We start from the raw sequence: 18,932 nt of genomic DNA, 5'->3' as shown, positions 1-18,932 counted from the left end.
CCTTAGGGAAAGCCTCTGCACAGCACCAGTAGAAGGCACCCAGCCGCCAGCCACAAGGCTGGAAGACCCCAGGGCAAAAGCAGCATAGCTAGGTGTACTAACCACAGACTGTAGAAGATGCCAATAGCTCTCCTGCGACCCATAGAGGACAAGTGAGATTTGGTGGGTGCCGACAGCAACGGAGCGACAAATATAAGTGATCCCACCCCTGGCCACAGGAAAAGCCCATAACACCGTTGCAGACCCCAAGGAGAGAGCACATCTAGGTGGGCTGCAACAGTAGGCACCTGCAGCCTGAAGCCCCCCTGTGACGGCCCCCACGGCAGAGGAGGGAATCCAAAGGGCCACTGTGACTACGAGGAGGGGCCCAGGCCCAGTTAGCAACTACGGACAGGGTTCCTGGTTGGTGAAGTATAAACAGCTGCTCCCCCCACCGCAGCAGCTGAAACAAGTGAAAGGAGCAACTAAACTCTATCTCCATGCGGAGGCACAAATCAACAACATCAAGCAATATGAAAAAATACATTAAATCTCCAGAACAGAAAGAAAGCAACAAATACACAGAAAACAATCCCAAAGAAAATGAGATATATAACCTAAATGACGATGACTTCAAAACAGCCATCATTAAGATTCTCAATGAGTTAAGAGAGAATTCTGACCGACAACTCAACGAGTTCAGGAGCTATGTCACAAAAGAGTTTGATACGATAAAGAAGAACCAAACAGAAATATTGGAAATGAAGAACACAATAGAGGAGATTAAGAAAAATCTAGATGCTCTGAACAGTAGGGCCGATAATATGGAGGAAAGAATTAGCAATTTGGAAGATGGCAATATAGAATTGTTGCAGGCAGAGGAGGAGAGAGAAGCAAGACTTAAAAGAAATGAAGAAACTCTCCGAGAATTATCAGACACAATTAGGAGATGCAACGTAAGGATTATAGGTATACCAGAGGGAGAAGAGAAGGAGAAAGGGGCAGAAAACCTATTCAAAGAAATAATGGCTGAGAACTTCCCAAATCTGGTGAGGGAGATGGATCTTCAGGTGACAGAAGCCAATAGATCTCCAAACTTTATCAATGCAAGAAGACCAACTCCACGGCATATAGTAGTGAAGCTAGCAAAAGTCAACGACAAGGAGAAAATATTAAGGACAGCCAGGCAAAAGAAACTAACCTACAAAGGAACCCCCATCAGGCTATCAGCAGATTTCTCAGCAGAAACTTTACAGGCTAGAAGAGAGTGGAATGATATATTCAAAAACCTGAAGGACAAAAATCTACAGCCGAGAATTCTCTACCCAGCGAAAATATCCTTCAAATACGATGGAGAAATAAAAACTTTCCCAGATAAACAAAAATTAAGGGAGTTCATTGCCACAAAACCTCCTCTTCAGGAAATCCTCAGGAAAACCCTCATTCCTGAAAAATCCAAAAAAGGAAAGGGGCTACAAAACCAAGAGCAGAGGAGATAAGTAGAAGGACAACAACAGAGAGTAGCAGCTCTACATCAGAACAGATTAAACCATGGGACGAGAAACAAAGGAAACTGAAGAAAACCGGAAAACAAGACACAAAATGGGAGTGGTAGGCCCCCACGTCTCAATAATCACTCTAAATGTAAATGGATTGAACTCCCCAATCAAAAGACACAGAGTGGCAGGATGGATCAAAGAACAAGATCCAACAATATGCTGCCTCCAGGAAACACACCTCAGCCCCAAAGACAAACACAGACTCAGAGTGAAGGGATGGAGAACAATACTCCAAGCTAATAATGAACAAAAGAAAGCAGGTATCACTATACTAATATCAGACAAGGTAGATTTCAAAGCAAAACAGATAAAGAAAGATAAAGAGGGACAGTATATAATGATAAAAGGGACTCTCCACCAAGAAGACATAACACTTATAAATATATACGCACCCAACACAGGAGCACCAAAATTTGTAAAGAAACTCTTAATAGAACTAAAAGAAGACATCAACAACAATACAATAATAGTAGGGGACCTCAACACACCATTAACACCAATGGACAGAACATCCAGACAGAAAATCAACAAGGAAATAATAGAATTAAATGAAAAATTAGACCAGATGGACTTAATAGATATATATAGAACACTTCATCCAAAAACAGCAGGTTACACATTCTTCTCAAGTGCACATGGAACATTCTCAAGGATTGACCATATTTTGGGAACCAAAGCAAACATCAATAAATACAAGAGAGTTGAAATAATATCAAGCATCTTTTCTGATCATAACGCTATTAAACTAGAAATCAACTACAAGAAAAAAGCAGAGAAAGGTGCAAAAATGTGGAGACTAAACAACATGCTTCTCAACAAACAATGGATCATTGAAGAAATTAAAGAAGAAATCAAATATTATCTGGAGACAAATGAAAATGAGAACACGACATACCAAATCATTTGGGATGCAGCAAAAGCAGTCCTAAGAGGGAAATTCATCGCAATACAGGCTCACCTCACTAAACAAGAAAAAGCTCACGTAAGCAACCTCAAACGACACCTAACGGAACTAGAAAAAGAAGAACAAACAAAGCCCAGAGTCAGTAGAAGGAGGGAAATAATAAAAATAAGAGCAGAAATAAACGATATTGAAACAAAAAAGACAATAGAAAGGATCAATGAAACAAAGAGTTGGTTCTTCGAAAGAATTAACAAAATTGACAAACCCCTAGCCAGACTCACCAAGAAAAGAAGAGAGAAAGCGCAAATTAATAAAATCAGGAATGACAGAGGAGAAATCACAACAGATACCAATGAAATACAAGAGATCATAAGAGAATACTATGAAAAACTATATGCCAACAAATTGAACAACTTGGAAGAAATGGACAAATTCCTAGACTCCTACAATCTCCCCAAACTGAATCAGGAAGAAATGGAGAATCTGAATAGACCAATCACAAGTAAGGAAATAGAAACGGTAATCAAAAACCTCCCCAAAAACAAGAGTCCAGGACCAGACGGCTTCTCTGGAGAATTCTACCAAACATTCAAAGAAGACTTAATACCTATTCTCCTCAAACTGTTCCAGAAAATTGAGAAAGATGGAGAACTCCCTAACACATTCTATGAAGCCAACATCACTCTGATCCACAAACCTGACAAGGACAACACAAAGAAGGAGAACTACAGGCCGATATCACTGATGAACATAGATGCAAAAATCCTCAACAAAATTTTGGCAAACCGATTACAGCAATACATCAAAAAGATTATACACCATGATCAAGTGGGATTTATACCAGGGACACAGGGATGGTTCAACATCCGCAAGTCAATCAACGTGATACACTACATCAACAAAATGAAAAACAAAAACCACATGATCATCTCAATAGACGCAGAGAAAGCATTCGACAAGATCCAACACCCATTTATGATAAAAACCCTCAGTAAAATGGGTATAGAAGGAAAGTACCTCAACATAATAAAGGCCATATATGATAGACCCACAGCCAACATCATACTCAATGGACAAAAGCTGAAAGCCATCCCTCTGAGGACAGGAACAAGACAAGGGTGCCCACTTTCACCACTCCTATTCAACATAGTACTGGAGGTGCTGGCCAGAGCAATTCGGCAGGAAAAAAAAATAAAAGGAATCCAAATAGGTAACGAAGAAGTAAAACTCGCGTTGTTTGCAGACGACATGATCTTATACATAGAAAACCCCAAAGAATCCACAGAAAAACTATTAGAAATAATCAACAACTACAGCAAAGTAGCAGGGTATAAAATTAACGTGCATAAATCAGTAGCATTTCTATACACTAACAATAAACTAACAGAAAAAGAACTCAAGAACTCTATCCCATTCACAATCGCAACGAAAAGAATAAAATACCTTGGGATAAACTTAACCAAGGAAGTGAAGGATCTATACAATGAAAACTACAAGACTTTCTTGAAAGAAATAGGCGATGACATAAAGAGATGGAAAAACATTCCTTGCACATGGATTGGAAGAATAAACATAGTTAAAATGTCCATACTGCCTAAAGCAATATACAGATTCAATGCTATCCCAATCAGAATCCCAAGAACATTCTTCACAGAAATTGAACAAACAATCCTAAAATTCATATGGGGGAACAAAAAACCACGAATTGCTAAAGCAATCCTGAGCAAGAAAAACAAAGCCGGCGGAATCACAATCCCCGATTTCAAAACATACTACAAAGCTACAGTGATCAAAACAGCATGGTACTGGTACAAAAACAGGTCCACAGATCAATGGAACAGAATTGAAAGCCCAGAGATAAAACCACACATCTATGGACAGCTAATCTTCGACAAAGGAGCAGAGGGCCTACAATGGAGAAAAGAAAGTCTCTTCAACAAATGGTGCTGGGAAAACTGGACAGCCACATGCAAAAGATTGAAAATTGACCATTCTTTTTCACCACACACCAAAATAAACTCAAAATGGATCAAAGACCTAAAGATTAGGCCTGAGACAATAAGTCTTTTGGAAGAGAATATAGGCAGTACACTCTTTGACATCAGTTTCAAAAGAATCTTTTCGGACACTGTAACTCCTCAGTTGAGGGAAACAATAGAAAGAATAAACAAATGGGACTTCATCAGACTAAAGAGCTTCTTCAAGGCAAGGGAAAAAAGAATTGAAACAAAAAAACAGCTCACTAATTGGGAAAAAATATTTACAAGCCACTTATCCGACAAAGGGTTATTCTCCATAATATACAAAGAACTCACACTGCTTAACAACAAAAAATCAAACAACCCCATCAAAAAATGGGCAGAGGACATGAACAGACATTTCTCAAAAGAAGATATGAATATGGCCAATAGACACATGAAAAGATGTTCATCATCGCTAATCATCAGGGAAATGCAAATCAAAACTACACTAAGATATCACCTTACCCCCGTTAGATTGGCAAAAACATCCAAAACCAAGAACGACAAATGTTGGAGAGGTTGTGGAGAAAGAGGAACCCTCATACACTGTTGGTGGGAATGCAAACTGGTACAGCCACTATGGAAAACAGTATGGAGATTTCTCAAAAAGTTAAAAATAGAAATACCCTATGACCCAGCCATCCCATTACTGGGTATCTATCCTAAGAACCTGATATCAGAAATCTCAAGAGTCCGTTGCACCCCTATGTTCATCGCAGCATTATTTACAATAGCCAAGACGTGGAACCAGCCTACATGCCCAGAAACTGATGATTGGATAAAGAAGATGTGGTATATATACACAATGGAATACTACTCAGCCATAAAAAAAGATGAAATTGGCCCATTCACAACAATGTGGATGGACCTCGAGGGCATTATGTTAAGCGAAATAAGTCAGTCAGAGAAAGACGAACTCTATATGACTCCACTCATAGGTGGAAATTAGTATATTGAGAAGGAGATCTGATCGGTGGTTACCAGGGAAAAGGGGGGGTGGGGGGAGGGTACGGAGGGGGAAGTGGTGTACCCACAACATGACTAACAAAAATGTACAACTGAAATCTCACAAGCTTGTAATCCATCATAACATTAATAAAAAAAAAAAAAAAAAAAAAAGGTTTGAATAGGACCTGGAGTGTCCTGATATAATAGCCCAATGTCCAGGATACATAGAAAATTACCTGTCATACCAAGAACCAGAAAGCCACAGTTTGAATGAGAAAAGACAATCAACTGATGCTAATACCAAGATGATTCAGAAGTTGGAATTATCTGCCAAAGATTTTAAAGCAGCCGTCATAAAAATGCTTTGACAAGAATTTATAAATTTTCTTGAAACAAATGGAAACATAGAAAATCTCAGCAAAGAAATAGAAGTTTTAAAGAAGAAACAAACAGAAATTATAATACTGAACAATCAAATAATTAAATAAAACAACAACGTGCCGATGGACTCAGTAGGGGAGTGGAGACATCCAATGATGGACAAATGCCCCAACTCCATCCTTCAACAGGTGGGATAGCCTGGGGCGTGTTCTGCACTGTCTCCCAGAACTCCCCAGCAGGCCTGAGCACCAGCTGCCCGCAGCGGTAACTGTCTTGCTAACCCACCCTTCATGGACTGCCTTCCCATCCTATTTTATTCTTTATTCTCAGCCCTGTTTTTCTCAGGATCCATTCCCAAATAAACTTCCTGAACTCAAATCTTTGTCTCAGAGACTGCTTCTCAGCAACTCCAAACCAAGACAGTATCTTATCAACTCTCGTGATCACGTAGAGGGGGTGCAGGTAAACACGATGCCTAATCTGGAGTGAGTTCTCACTAACAATTTTCATCATCTGTGCGTCAGTTTCGTCATCGATAGAGGGGAGGCAGTGAACCCCCACCTTCCTCTGCTGGACTTCATCTCCTTCTCCTCTTAAATCACAACCTCTGCGACCCCTGTCTTCCTTCTTCACTTCGCCTGGTTTTTCCCAAGGGAAGGTCAGCAGCCCTGTCCCAGGGATGCTCAGGCGAACAAAGGAGCTGCTTCAAGACAGCCACCCCTCCCTCGCCTGCCCCAGTGGAATCACAGCCTCCATGGTGGGTTGGGTTGTTGTTTTAATACCAGTGTGAAATAAATTGAAACGTTACCCATAAAATACAGGTTTTCAGCAGCTGGCCTGAAATTTCTTTCCATAAACAAACAAGTTTAAAGAGATGCCTTAATGCCACCCGCCAACTCCTCCTTCCGCCTTTTGTGTACCCCTGTGGGAGTGGGGTCTGCTGGGAACCTCAGCCTCCCAGGCGAAGGCAGGCTGCTGGGGACCGTGGGTCATCTCTAGGCCTTTTGCTGACTTGTGCCTCTCACCCTGTCTGTCTACTCCCTGAAGAATCCCCAGGTTCATCTCCCACCCCAATTCCTACACTCAGTGTAGACTTGGGAGCCCAGCTGCCTAGGTTTGACTCAGAGATTTTTCTACCTATTGAGTGCGACTTTGAGCAAATTACTTAACCTATCTCTGCCTCAGTTTCCCCCTCTGAAAAGAGAGGTAATATCAGTACCTACTTCATAGGGCTGTTTGAGGATTAAATTAAATATGAGGCTCTTAGAACAGCGCCTGGCATCAGGCCATGCTGTGTAACTGTTAGCTATTATTAGCTTTATAGGCAGAAGAGAAACAAGGGTAGAAGATGGAGCAGGGGGCTCAGTGACATTCGGGCTTTTCCAGAATGAGCCTTCTTTGGGGTTTCCTTTGGGGTGTTTATATAAATATCTGCCCAACACCCTTCAGTTTGCAAAGTTGCTGACATCTGCTATTTCCTTCGGCCTGACGTTTAACTGTGGGAGGAGTCAGCACAGGGGCCGTGAGTATCCCCAGCTTCCAGAAGAGGAAACTGAGGCCTAGTCGGTGGACTGACTCACCTGTGGCCTCAGGAAGTAGTAGACTCCATTTCGGTGGTTTGAGGACCCAAATGAATCCTGATCCTGGTCACACACTGAACCCTGACTCTCATCATAGACTGAGTCCTGGTCCTTCATCACATACTGAAACTTGACCCTGATCCTAGACCAAATCATAATCCTGGCCTCAAGTGGGGCTCTGACCCCATTCTTGATCATGGACTGAGCCTCAAACTAAGCCACCAACTTCGTTTCAGTCAGAACCCTGCATGTTGTTTCATACTAGGCCCTGACTCCAGCCTCAGACTGAGCCCTGATCTTAGATTGAGCCCTGGCCCTGTGGCACACTGGGCCCTGATCCTTGTTATAGACTGAGCCCTGATCCTTGTTGTAGACTGAGTCATGATCCTGGTTCTATACTGGACCCTAGCTCTGGCCCAGAGCAAGCCCCCAGTGGAACTCTAACCTGGAACTCTGCCTCCAGCCCCATTCTGGATCTGCTGTGTGAACCCAGTTGCCCATCTTCCCCAGACTTCAGTCCTTCCCCCAGGAAACAGTGGAAAAGAAACCTTCTCTCAGCATGCTGTGGAGAAGGCCCAGGCATCGGAGGAGGATTTACAGCCCATTGTGGGAAGGGAGACTCCATCTCATCTCCTGTGTTTGCAAAGCCCCCGACCCCACCCGGGGGCAGCCTCCAAGCCTCACGTCCTCTGGATGCCAGAATTCTGAGGAGTTCTATTGTTTGGCTGCTTTTCAGTTCTATTTAATGCAGTCGTTTCTGGTTTGACACTCGCAGCCCTGGTGCACTGGGGCAGGGTTTTTCCTCCCCCTGTGGTTGAAGTTGTAACACTCTTTCAAAGAAAGGGAAAAATTTAAAAACAACAGTGAAAATATTTCCAAAACGTATTCATCATCAAGTTGATCTCTCAGTAATTGGCTGGGGGAGCGAAGGAGGAGACAGAGAGAAGTGTTTCATAGCGAGGGGACGCAGGTCTCTGGTGGATAGGGGGGCAGGCGCCAGCCTTGTAGACCTTCTCTGGGTCCACACAAGGGTGGCGACGTGGACAGAGAGATGGAGGATAGCTGGGTGCAGGACGGTGGAGGAGAAAAGCCAAGCTTCAGGCCTCTGCATGTTCCCACTCCGGAAGGAGCCGAGACCCGGAGCCTCTTACTGGCGATGCGCCCTTGACTCTGAGCCTCTTTGCTCATCTATGAGATGGAGACAATAATGCCTACCCAAGGAGGACCCTGGAGACCAAAAGACAAAGTGGCTGCAGAGCACCCAGCACAAGGTCCGACCCTGAGAGGTGCAAGTAATAGTAGTTGCTGCCGTTGTTGTTATTTGTATCCTTTGTCAGTCAGCCGAGAGGCAGTAGAGCCTGCCTGGAGTCAAACCACCTGCGTTTCAGTCCCGGTTCTCCTGCTTACTACCTATGTGACCGTGGGCAAGTTGCTGAACCTCTCGGAGCCTCAGTTTCCCCATCTGTAAAATGGGGATGGTATTCAAGTTATTGCGAGGATTAAATCAGTTAATACAAGCAGAGCACTTAGGACTGTGCCTGGCCTATAGCAAGTGCCTGATAAGTGTTTGCTATTATGATCTGTTCAAAAAATATTTCATGCATCCTTACTATGTGCAGCCTGCACGGGTAGAAAGATTACTTCACAGGACATGCAGTGAGGGACACTGGGCCCCCAAGTTTTCTTGCCCCAAGTCCCCCATCTCAATTCCAGCCATTAGCAGTTGACTAACTGATGGGTTGATTGAGTCATTCATTACCAAGCACCAACTGTGTGCCAGGGAGCAGTGAGAGTTAAAGGCACATGAACTTGGGGTCAAGGCAGTGAAGGGAGGCACCGTGGCTGGAGTGGAGAGAGTGTGGTGGTGGGGGGAAGGGGAGCAGAGCAGAAGCCGGGAGGGGGGTTGGGGAGCAGGGCCTGAGTCTATTGCCAAGGTCATGGGAAGGGGCGGGTGCTCAGAGGGGTGAAGGAGAGGAAGCAGGAGATGCCACCTTCAAGGAGGACAGGGGAGGGGCATTAGAAAGGCTGGAGTTCCGGGTCCTTCCACACTCTCTCCTTAATTCCCACAAGAACCCATTTCACGGGTGGAGAAATAGAGGTCACAGAGTCACACTCAGAGGACACAGATCTGGCTGCTGCCAGCTCCCAAGCCCTGGCTCCCTGAGCTCCTCCTTGTCTTCTTGGCCTCTGCCTCCCAGCCCTAAGGACCCTCAGGACCCACAGCCTCCCTTGGCCCACCAAGTCCTTCTTTCCAGCCGGCTCAGCCAAAACTGGATTGAGGAGGACGTGATAGGCACCAACCCTCTGGTCTTCCTCAGCCCCTTAATCCCAGGACCAGTCACTACCCGGGGCCTCTGCTGCCCCCTCCAATCTCTCGTGACTTCCAATCAATTCAGCTCCTGAGCCGTCTTGGCAGAGGTGCCCAGTGCATGTCTCCCTCTTGTTATTTCTCCAGCTCCACCAGTGGGTGCCCTGCCCATACCATCTCGGCATTCACCATTCAGGTCCTTGCTGGCCAGAACCCAGGGCTCTAGCCGCCCACAGGGCAGGCTGGGAGTACTGGTGAGTTAACGGCCCCCAGGATGATGCTGGGAGTTCGAGGATAAGCCCCCCCCCCCCCAGCTCCCTCGCCCCTTGGGTGGGACTACTCTGTCTCCAGAGTCCCCACTGGGATGGAAGGCCAGTTGCCCAACTTGATCCTCACCACTCTTTCTCTTTGCTTCTTTTCCTTTCCCATCTTGCTTTCTGGGATCAGCTCGCAAGTAACCAGTTTGCCCTTGAATTCTTATTTCCAGGTTTGCTAAGATAATCACCATGCCTAGTCAATTTTACCTGCAAAACAGCTCTCGAGCCCAGCCCCTTCTCTCCATCTCCCCTGTGACTGCCCGCTAGATCCCAGCCCAGCACCTGCCGCCTGCTTGCATCTCAGGGCCTCCCGAGCTGTCTTCCGGTTTTGCCCCTGCCCCTCCCCCTCAGCCCCACCCAAAATGGAAGCCGACAGGATCTTGACATAAAGAAAACGGGTCATCTCCTTCCCCTGCTTAAAACCTGCCCACAGCTGCCCTGTTCCTCCCCATCACAGCCTGCGGGATCAGCCCACGGACCTCTCCCCACCTCTCTGCCCCAGGCCACCCTGGTTGCCTTCCTGTTCTTCAAACACACCCAATCGTTACCATCTCGGGGCCTTTGCACTTGCTGTTCCCTCTGTCTGCAACACTCTCCAGGTCTCCCATGGTGAGATCATGCTTGGCTTCCTGGCCTCAGCTCCAACGGCACCTCCTCAGAGAGGTCTTCCCTGACCACGCAATCAACAGCTCCGCGTCCCTCATCACCATGCCCCACACCCCTAGCCTGCTTCATTCCCTTTATACTGTTTCCCATCCTCTAAACTGGCCTTGGTGATTTGTTGTCTTGCTGTTTGTGCCCCTGAAAGGAGGGACCTCATCTGCACATGCTGGCATCTTGCCCCAGGCCCTATGCTGGCCTCGGTGTTTAGCTGTGAATTTGCCGATGTCTCTGCCCCGCTGGAGTTGACGGTCTGGTTGAACAGGGGCTGGGGAAGGAAGGCAGATCATGGACCAATAGTAGACAGTGCCACAAAGGTAAAGAAGTAGGAGAGAAAGTGACCAGCTGCGGGGCAGTGGGAGACCACGCCCACTTGTATGGCCAGATTCTGTGTGAGAAGAGGGAGTCTGGATAAGAACGATTCAGACAAGGGACAGAGTAGCTCTCTCCGGCATCAGCCCAGATGGGAGCAGCACAGCCTGGTGGGACGTCTCTGTGGGGCAGGACTCTTCCCACCTGGCAGCTCTGTGGCTCCTAGGGGGCTGCCCAAGATAGCCCCCAACACATCCATATTCCCGCGGGGGGATTGGTCAGCCCACAACCACATGGCCACGTCCAGCCGCAAGGGACAGGAAATGTGATATTCCACAGGGCAGCCACGTGCTCAGCAAAAAATCAGGGGAAGTGTTGTTATCCAGGAGAGTGGGAGATTGGGTATGGGGGCTGCCAGGTCATCCTTGCCTCAGGCTTCAGCGAGAAGCACTGGCTCCTGCTGTTTTTAGCATGTCTGGTTCTTGGTCCTTCTTTGTGTGAGGTGGAGGGATAGCCAGAATCCCACCTCTGGGACCCCACACCCTCTGTGAGTTCCCTCCTTCCCGAGGGGTTCCAGCCAGGCCCTCCCCATCCCTACCCTCCTGCCTCAGCCTGCAGTCTGTCCTCTCCATCTCTCTTTTGCTCAGATCTTCGCTCCACATCTGCCCCTCGTCATGAAACGTCTTAGACGCTCTGCCCACACGCGGCGCGGCTGCTTCTCACTCGCTTCTCTCTCCACCCTCCGGGAGGTCTGGCCTCTGCACTCCCTGCTCCGAGGTGTAGCTTGCTCAGCGGGGCCCGGTCCCTCTGTCATGAGATCCACTTTGACTCTCCAACCTCCCTGTGGCCCTCTGCCCTGCTGGCCACCCTTCCTGACGTTCTCCGTGACACTTCAGCACCCATTGGAAACAAAGAAAACGGGCTGTGCAGTCAGGAAGAACCGGAGCGAGGTTGCTTCACCTCTCTGAGCCTCAGTTGCCTCATCTAAAATGGGGCTGAGAACATCCATTAACTAACAAACGAATTTTTATTTGCAGCCACGCCATACCAGGCATTTAAATGAACCCATACAAATGCATCTAAAAGGGGGATAACAGCGCAAAAATACCCCTGCCTGCGGCAGGGTGCGTCGCAGTCCAGCGCGAAGCTCTTTACGCGCGTGCGCATCAGCTCAGCGACAGCTCCCCACCCCGCCCCGTTCGCACTCTTTTCTCTTTCATTGCTAACTCCTTTTGCTCTTCTCCTTACTGTATTCCTTGCTGCATTTCTCAATTGTTTTTCAGCTCTGTTCTCCTCTCTCCATCTCTGCAGCTCGCGCAGATCCTTTTCCCAGGTCTGACTTGGCACATCATCCACCTGGCGGGACAGCTCCGCCTGAGGTCCCGTGGGCATCTCAAACCCGGGGTGTCTGGAACCAAACTCAGCCTCTTCCCTTTCTGGCTTCAGACCCTGGGAAGGGCCCACCCACCTGCTCACTGGGTCTTTGGAGCCAGACCAGGCCCTCAGTCCCCCCTTCTCCACCCCTTGGCTCCAGCCGGGGTCCAACTTCAGTGTCTGCAGCAGCCACTTCCCTGGGTCTTGGGCTCTGACTTCTCCTCACGTCCATACCAGCCCCGCCCCCACAGCTGCTCAGTTACTCTTCCTAACCTACTACTTTGGATGTGTCACCCCACCCAGAGCACATGCGGTCACTGTCCTGCCTATGTCTCCTTGGCACTCGTCTTTCCAGGTCCAAGGAGCCTTCTGCAAACATCTGTAACTCTGTGGCTGAGGCAGAGATGCTGGAGCATCAAGAGTCCCCAGACCCGTCCCGCAATGACTGCTGGGAGTTGGTGAGTGAATACCCAGCTCCCCCGCCCTACATTGGGATACCTCTGAGGTGCGTTCTTCACTGTCTCCGAGTCCCCAGTTGAGGTCCCGTTGGGATTGAGCTCTCATGGCCACACCAGCAGCTTGCTTGATTATGCATCATTTTGGCTGCCTTTCCTTCCAGGCCTCCTCTCCCCCTCTTTACAATGTTTCCTGGAATCACCTCCCAAATTAACCATTTGCTTGATTCCTCATCTCAGTGTCTGCTTCTTGGGGAACCCAAACCAAGCCCATCTATGAAGCCCTTTTCCTTCTGCTTGGGAAGCCCTGGTCTCCAGGATGACATTCAAACCCCTTACCTGGCATTCAAGGCCCTTAACATGCTGACCCCACCACCATATGTCTGCCCTTCCACACTTTGCTCATGCTCTTCTTTCTGGTCTGAAATAATTGTCCTTTTGCTTAATGCTCATCTGAGTTGTACCTGCCTTTCAAGATTCAGCTCAAATTCATTTCCCCCAGGAAGCCTTCCAGACCACATCAATCCTTGGAGTGTTCGCACAACCCCAAGACATCTGCTCCCCACTCGTGGCACAAATAGCGTCAAGTTTTACCTGGTTTGTTCCTCCAGCAAATAGTTAGGTTAGCGTTTTCTCTGTGCACAGCTCTGAGAGCTGGAAGAGCCAAGACAGGGAGGTGAGTCAACACAGCCCCTGCCCCGAGGTCTGAGCCATCCAATGGAGAGGCCATCCGGAAGATAGAGTGGGCATTTCAGGCACAGCCATCAACTCCATGAAGAAAGGGACCATTTTTATACACGATAAAAAAATGCATGCATCATTTATGCTAGTGGATTCAAAGAGGAGTTGGCAAACTGCAGACCAGAGACCGAATTCAGCCCGCCACTTGTTTTTACGAATTAAGTTGTATTTGAACACAGCCGCATTTATTTATGCGTTGCCTATGGCTGACTCTGCACTACAGTGGCGGGGTAGTTGCGACAGAGATGACATGGCCCACAAAGACAAGTATTTACTATCTGAAGTCTTACAGAGAAAGTTCACTGACCCCTGGCTTGAAATACCAATATTATTTATTACGTCACACAGTTTCTGAGGGCCATGAGTTTGGGTTTGGCCTGGCTGGCTGGTGCTGGCTCGGGGTCTCTCAGGAGGGTGCAGTCCAGATGTCTGCTGGAACTGCACACACCTGCAGGTTTGGCTCGGATGGAAGATCTGTGTCTAAGCTGGCTCGCTCACATGGCCAGCAAGCTGGTGCTGGCTGTTGGCTGGGGGTCTCAGTTCCTCTCCACATGGGCCCCTCCACAGGGCTGCTTGAGTCTCCTAACAACACGGCAGCTGGTTTCCCCAGGGAAGGAGTCCAGGCTAAGCATTTTACACAAAGCCTCATTTAATCCTCACAACATCCTTATGGGACAAAGTGATTATTATCTACATGTCTCATGTGAGGAAACCAGAGCTCAGAGAGAGGAAGCAGTGTGCCCAAGTCAGAGACAGTGCTAGAACTCAAACTCAAGTCCCTTTGGCTCCAAAGCCCTACTCCTAACTACTGGGCTGCCTCTCCAAATCATCACAGAGTTCCAGCAAATGATCTGTGGCTGGGGATCCAGCATCATTTGGGTTTTATTTAGACCTGCCCTTCCTGGGGGCATGGTCCCACTCTCCCTCCAGTTATCAGCTTCACGTGTGGGCTCCACCCTCTCTCAGACTCTCTATTAAATGAGTCATTGGTCCTATCCAGCTTTCTTTCCCAATATTTTTGCCATCCACCTCTCCTCTTTTTCAGCCCACTGCTTCGGTCTTCTCTTGGGCCATCTGTTCTTGCCTGGAGACAAAGGCAGAAGAGGCAATGCTTTCTGATGGTGTTCCTTGATCTTACCACTCAGTGCACACTCAGCTCTCCTCTGTCCATCCTCTTGGAAGACAGAGATGCAAAGGATGACCCCATGAAGCAGAATTCCTTTTGCGTATTTTGCAGATGTGGGAACAGAGGGTTAGAGAGCATGAGTAACTCAGCTAAGGTCACATAGGGAGTAGGGAGAGGATTGGGTCAAAATCCCAGATCTATCTGATTCCAAACCTAGTGCTCTTTCCACTCTACCCATTGACCCATCTACCCATTGACCTGACACCCATCCTCCTATTCATCCATTGACCCATCCTTTCATCCACCCTATTATCTTCCCATCCATCCTCCCATCCACCCAGTTCTTCCATCCACCCACCCATTATCTTCCCATCCACAGATTCATCCTCCCATCCATCCATCCTACCACCCACTCATCTATCATCACCCATCCATCCTTTCTCTCACCCACCCATCCACCAATCTATAATCATCCATCTTCCTATATATCCATCTTCCCATCCACCCATCCCCCCATTTATTTAATAGTTCCTGAGAGCCTACCATCCACCAATCACTATTCCAAGGACTGAGATATGATTCAGAGCTGGACAAAGTCCTGCCCTCATTCTGGTTGTGGGAAGCAGACAACAAACAAATAAATACACGCCGTACATGGGGCATAAGTGCCGTGAAGAAAAATAAAGCAGGGGATCAATGTCGGGAGTAACTAAGGCAAGAAGGTGACATTTGAGCAGAAGCCTGAAGGAAGTGAGGAAGAAGCCCTGTGACAACTTGGGAGAACAGCATTCTAGGCAGAGGGAACAGCTATGCAAAGGCCCTGAGGTGGGAACAAGCTTGGTTGGCCTGAGGATCAGCAAGGAGCTCAGTGTGGATGAAGCAGAGTGAGAGAAGGAGACATAGGAAATGAAGAGGCCAGCTAGGGCTAGATGACATCAGGCCTTGTTGGTCACCAGGAGTAACTGGGTTTTATTTCAAGTCAGTTGGCCAACAGTCTACACAATAGTAGGGTGATTTCTCATCTCCCAAGGAGGGAGCTGCAGAGCTCTGGGCACCAGTTCTTCCTGGTCTCTCCTTCTTCAACCACCCAGGCCAGTGGCTTTCACCACTGCAGCTGAAGCTGATGCCAGGGATGGGGGCTGAGGAGGCCAAGATCTGTGCGTCGGCTTCCACGGGGATGAGCGTGTCCCTTGCTGAGTAAAGAATGGGAAGAGTCAGCCAGTACCAAGCACCGTTCCCATGAGCCTGTTCGGTCTTCAGCACCCGCTAGAGCTGGCATCATCAGCTCCATTTCACAGAAGAGGAAACCGAGGCTCACAGACGTCATGAGCTTGCTGAGGTCACATGGCCAGGAGGTGGCACCAGATTCGCCCAACTCTCACGTCTCATACTCTACCTTTTCACTCAACTCAATTAAATCTTTCAAAACGTTATTTGTTTGAGTTCCTACCGGGTGCTGGACCCAGAGTGAGAGACTCTTGCAGACTCATGGCCAATTCTGGAGGGAACCTTCACAATCACCTGGCACAACCCGCCATTCTCCCGACGGGAAACAGGCTCTGGAAGTTTCCTCCTTCAGGTCACACAGCTCAGAGAAGATGAAGCCGGGATAGTCCAACTCAGCTTATTTTACTAAAACTCTACACAGTAGGAAAGGGAAAGAGGCCGTATTTTTCTCCCCACTTTTAGTGGCTTGACTTGGAGCTTGGCCACACATGTGTCAGACTGTTGGCTGTGGCAGAAACCACCTTTCCCCACTGTGTTTGGGGGGATGGACCCTAGGACTTTGCTGTGTACACTCTGGGTCAATAACTTCCCCAAACAAGGGTATCTGGTAAAAATAGGAATCGATTAATTCATCAGTAGGTTTCCTAACCGATTGATCAGTTGATTTCTAGGTCCCTATTGTACAAAGGATTTGAGGCAGCTCAGGAAGGAAGCGAAGGGTGGAAACTTGTCATCTTCTGTGCTTCGTACATTCCAGTCATCGGAAACATGAAGAAATGCAAAAAGAAAATCCAGCTGCTACATAGCTGGGGAACAAATTCTTAGTATGGAAGTAATTCTACTAAGGCTAGCCTCCTCCGAGTACATTCCAAATGCTTTTCCTATTTTCAAATTTAATTAAGAGACGTTTCTGTAGTATGAGTCATCACTTAATATTGGGAAGTGTTTATTAGGGAGTGGGCAGAATGAGGACAGGACCGTTGGCCAATCAGATTTGAGTTCTGCGAGTCACTCACTGGCTGTGTGGTCTTGGGTGAGCCACTTTACCTCTCTGAGCACCAGTTTCCTTGTCTAAAAATTAAGATTTACCTGGCAGGGACTTGGGGAGATCTAAACTAGATCATACATATAAAAAACTTGCCACAGCACATATTTGCTGCCTTCTCTTTCCATTTCTCTTCTCACTTAGTCTCCTAAACAACCTCAGGGACCATGGTTGGAGTGTTGTTTGCATGAACTGTAGCCTTTCAGAAACCATTCAGCCAACCCTCTGAAATGACATTTCCAGTGAAATCTGATGCATTCTCATACACTGGCACAGTGTTGTCTTTCCCCATAGAGCTAAGCACATAGTCATTGCTGTAAAAAACCATCTTTGGATGGGGTGGGAAGTTCAGAAAAGGGAGACCTCTCTGGGTTGGGGTCATCATCAGGGAAGGATTCCTAGAGAAGAACTTGGCTAGGTGGTAAGAAGGGGGCACCAGGAGGTGGACACAGCAGAGGCCAGGGTGTGCAGGCAGGACTGAGCTGAAAGGTGACCGTGGCAGGTGATGGTGGAAGGTTAGCCCCCAGTGCCACTGAGAGCTCAAGAGCAGGAGTGAGAAAGATGAGTTTCCATTAAAGACAGACCAAAGTCACTTGCTGGCTGATTTGTTCTTGGGGAAGCATCTCTCCTTCCCGACAGGGGAGATCTTTGTCTCCCCTGGACAATAGGCTGTGGTCAACACAGATGTCTGCCCACCACACTTTCTTTTCCCCTTTCCTCTGTCTTTTCTTTCAGTTGTGGCTGTTGGGGAGGGTCTCCCTCTTCGGCTGTCAGGATGGAGCCTTGAGGCTGCTGGCGTCATATTTGTGCCACATGGAGTGAAGCTGTCTGAGCAGGAAAGGATGATGCTACCAAGCCGAGAGACAGAGAAGCCACGCTGAGCCTGGAGAGAGGGCTGCCAGTATTGCCCACAGCCCTGAGTCCAGCCATACCTTCAGCCCATTGGATTTGCCCTTTCCGTGACTCAATAAATTCCCTTTGCTTATTTAACAGGATATCTGTCACAGGCAACTGGAAGAATTATGATTAAGAGAGTCGGAAAATCAGAGACAGGCTTCTTTGAGACAGACAGAGCAGGGAAGGAGCGCAGCAGACGTGGAGGCTGAGTGCGAATCTGGCCTCAGTTTCGTCATCTGTGAAATGGGCTGCTATGAGCAGGAAATAAAGTCATTTATTTATGCCCCACCTTGCTGCAAAAACGATTTAAGGTAGCTTACAGGTGTTATAAATCCAGAGGATGGGAAAAGAGATGGATACTGAAATTGTGAGGAGGGAAAAGAATGTGAACTCAAGGATGAGATCAGGTTCCTGAAGGCCGGCTGTGAGGTTCTGGACCATCACTCAGGTGAAGGGAATTTTGATTTTGAGCCTCCTGGCAGCCAAAGCAAGAAAAGAGAAACACAGCTACCTGGATTCAGAGGGGAAAAAACCCAACCCAGTTCCTGAGAAGAAGCCCAACTTCTCCTGGAATAAAAGTCTGAAATAAATTTCCTGTGGGTCTCCATCCTAAGGACTTTGTGAAGCACCATGAGCCGAGATAAAAGACAAGGAACAGGCTGGAGAAAATAGTTGCAACATGCATAAGTCAGAGGATTAAAATCCATCATAAATCAAGAGCTCCTACAAGTCAACAAGAAGACAAAGCACACCAGCATAAAATGGGCAGAGGGGACTAAGGACGCAACGCCCAATAGAAGTCACAACAAAAGAAGTAGCTATCAAATCAGCAAAAAAAAAAAAAAAGAGTAACACCAGTGTTGGTGAAGGTGTGGGGAGACAGGCACGCTCAGGCACATTTGTTCTTTCCTAGCACTTCTCATCACTTGACCTATTATACATCTATGTGTTAATTTGTTTGGGGCTGTTTCCCTGACCAGACTGTGAGTTCCGTGAGAGTAAGACTATCTCCTGAGCACTGTGGAGTCCCCAGCGCCTAGAACAGCATGCCTGGCACACAGTAGGTGCTGGGTAAATATTTACCAATCAAGGCCATGA

This window comes from Equus asinus, chromosome 15, assembly GCF_041296235.1.
Source record: "Equus asinus isolate D_3611 breed Donkey chromosome 15, EquAss-T2T_v2, whole genome shotgun sequence".
Classification (NCBI taxonomy): domain Eukaryota; kingdom Metazoa; phylum Chordata; class Mammalia; order Perissodactyla; family Equidae; genus Equus; species Equus asinus.
Note: the sequence above shows the minus strand (reverse complement) of the source record.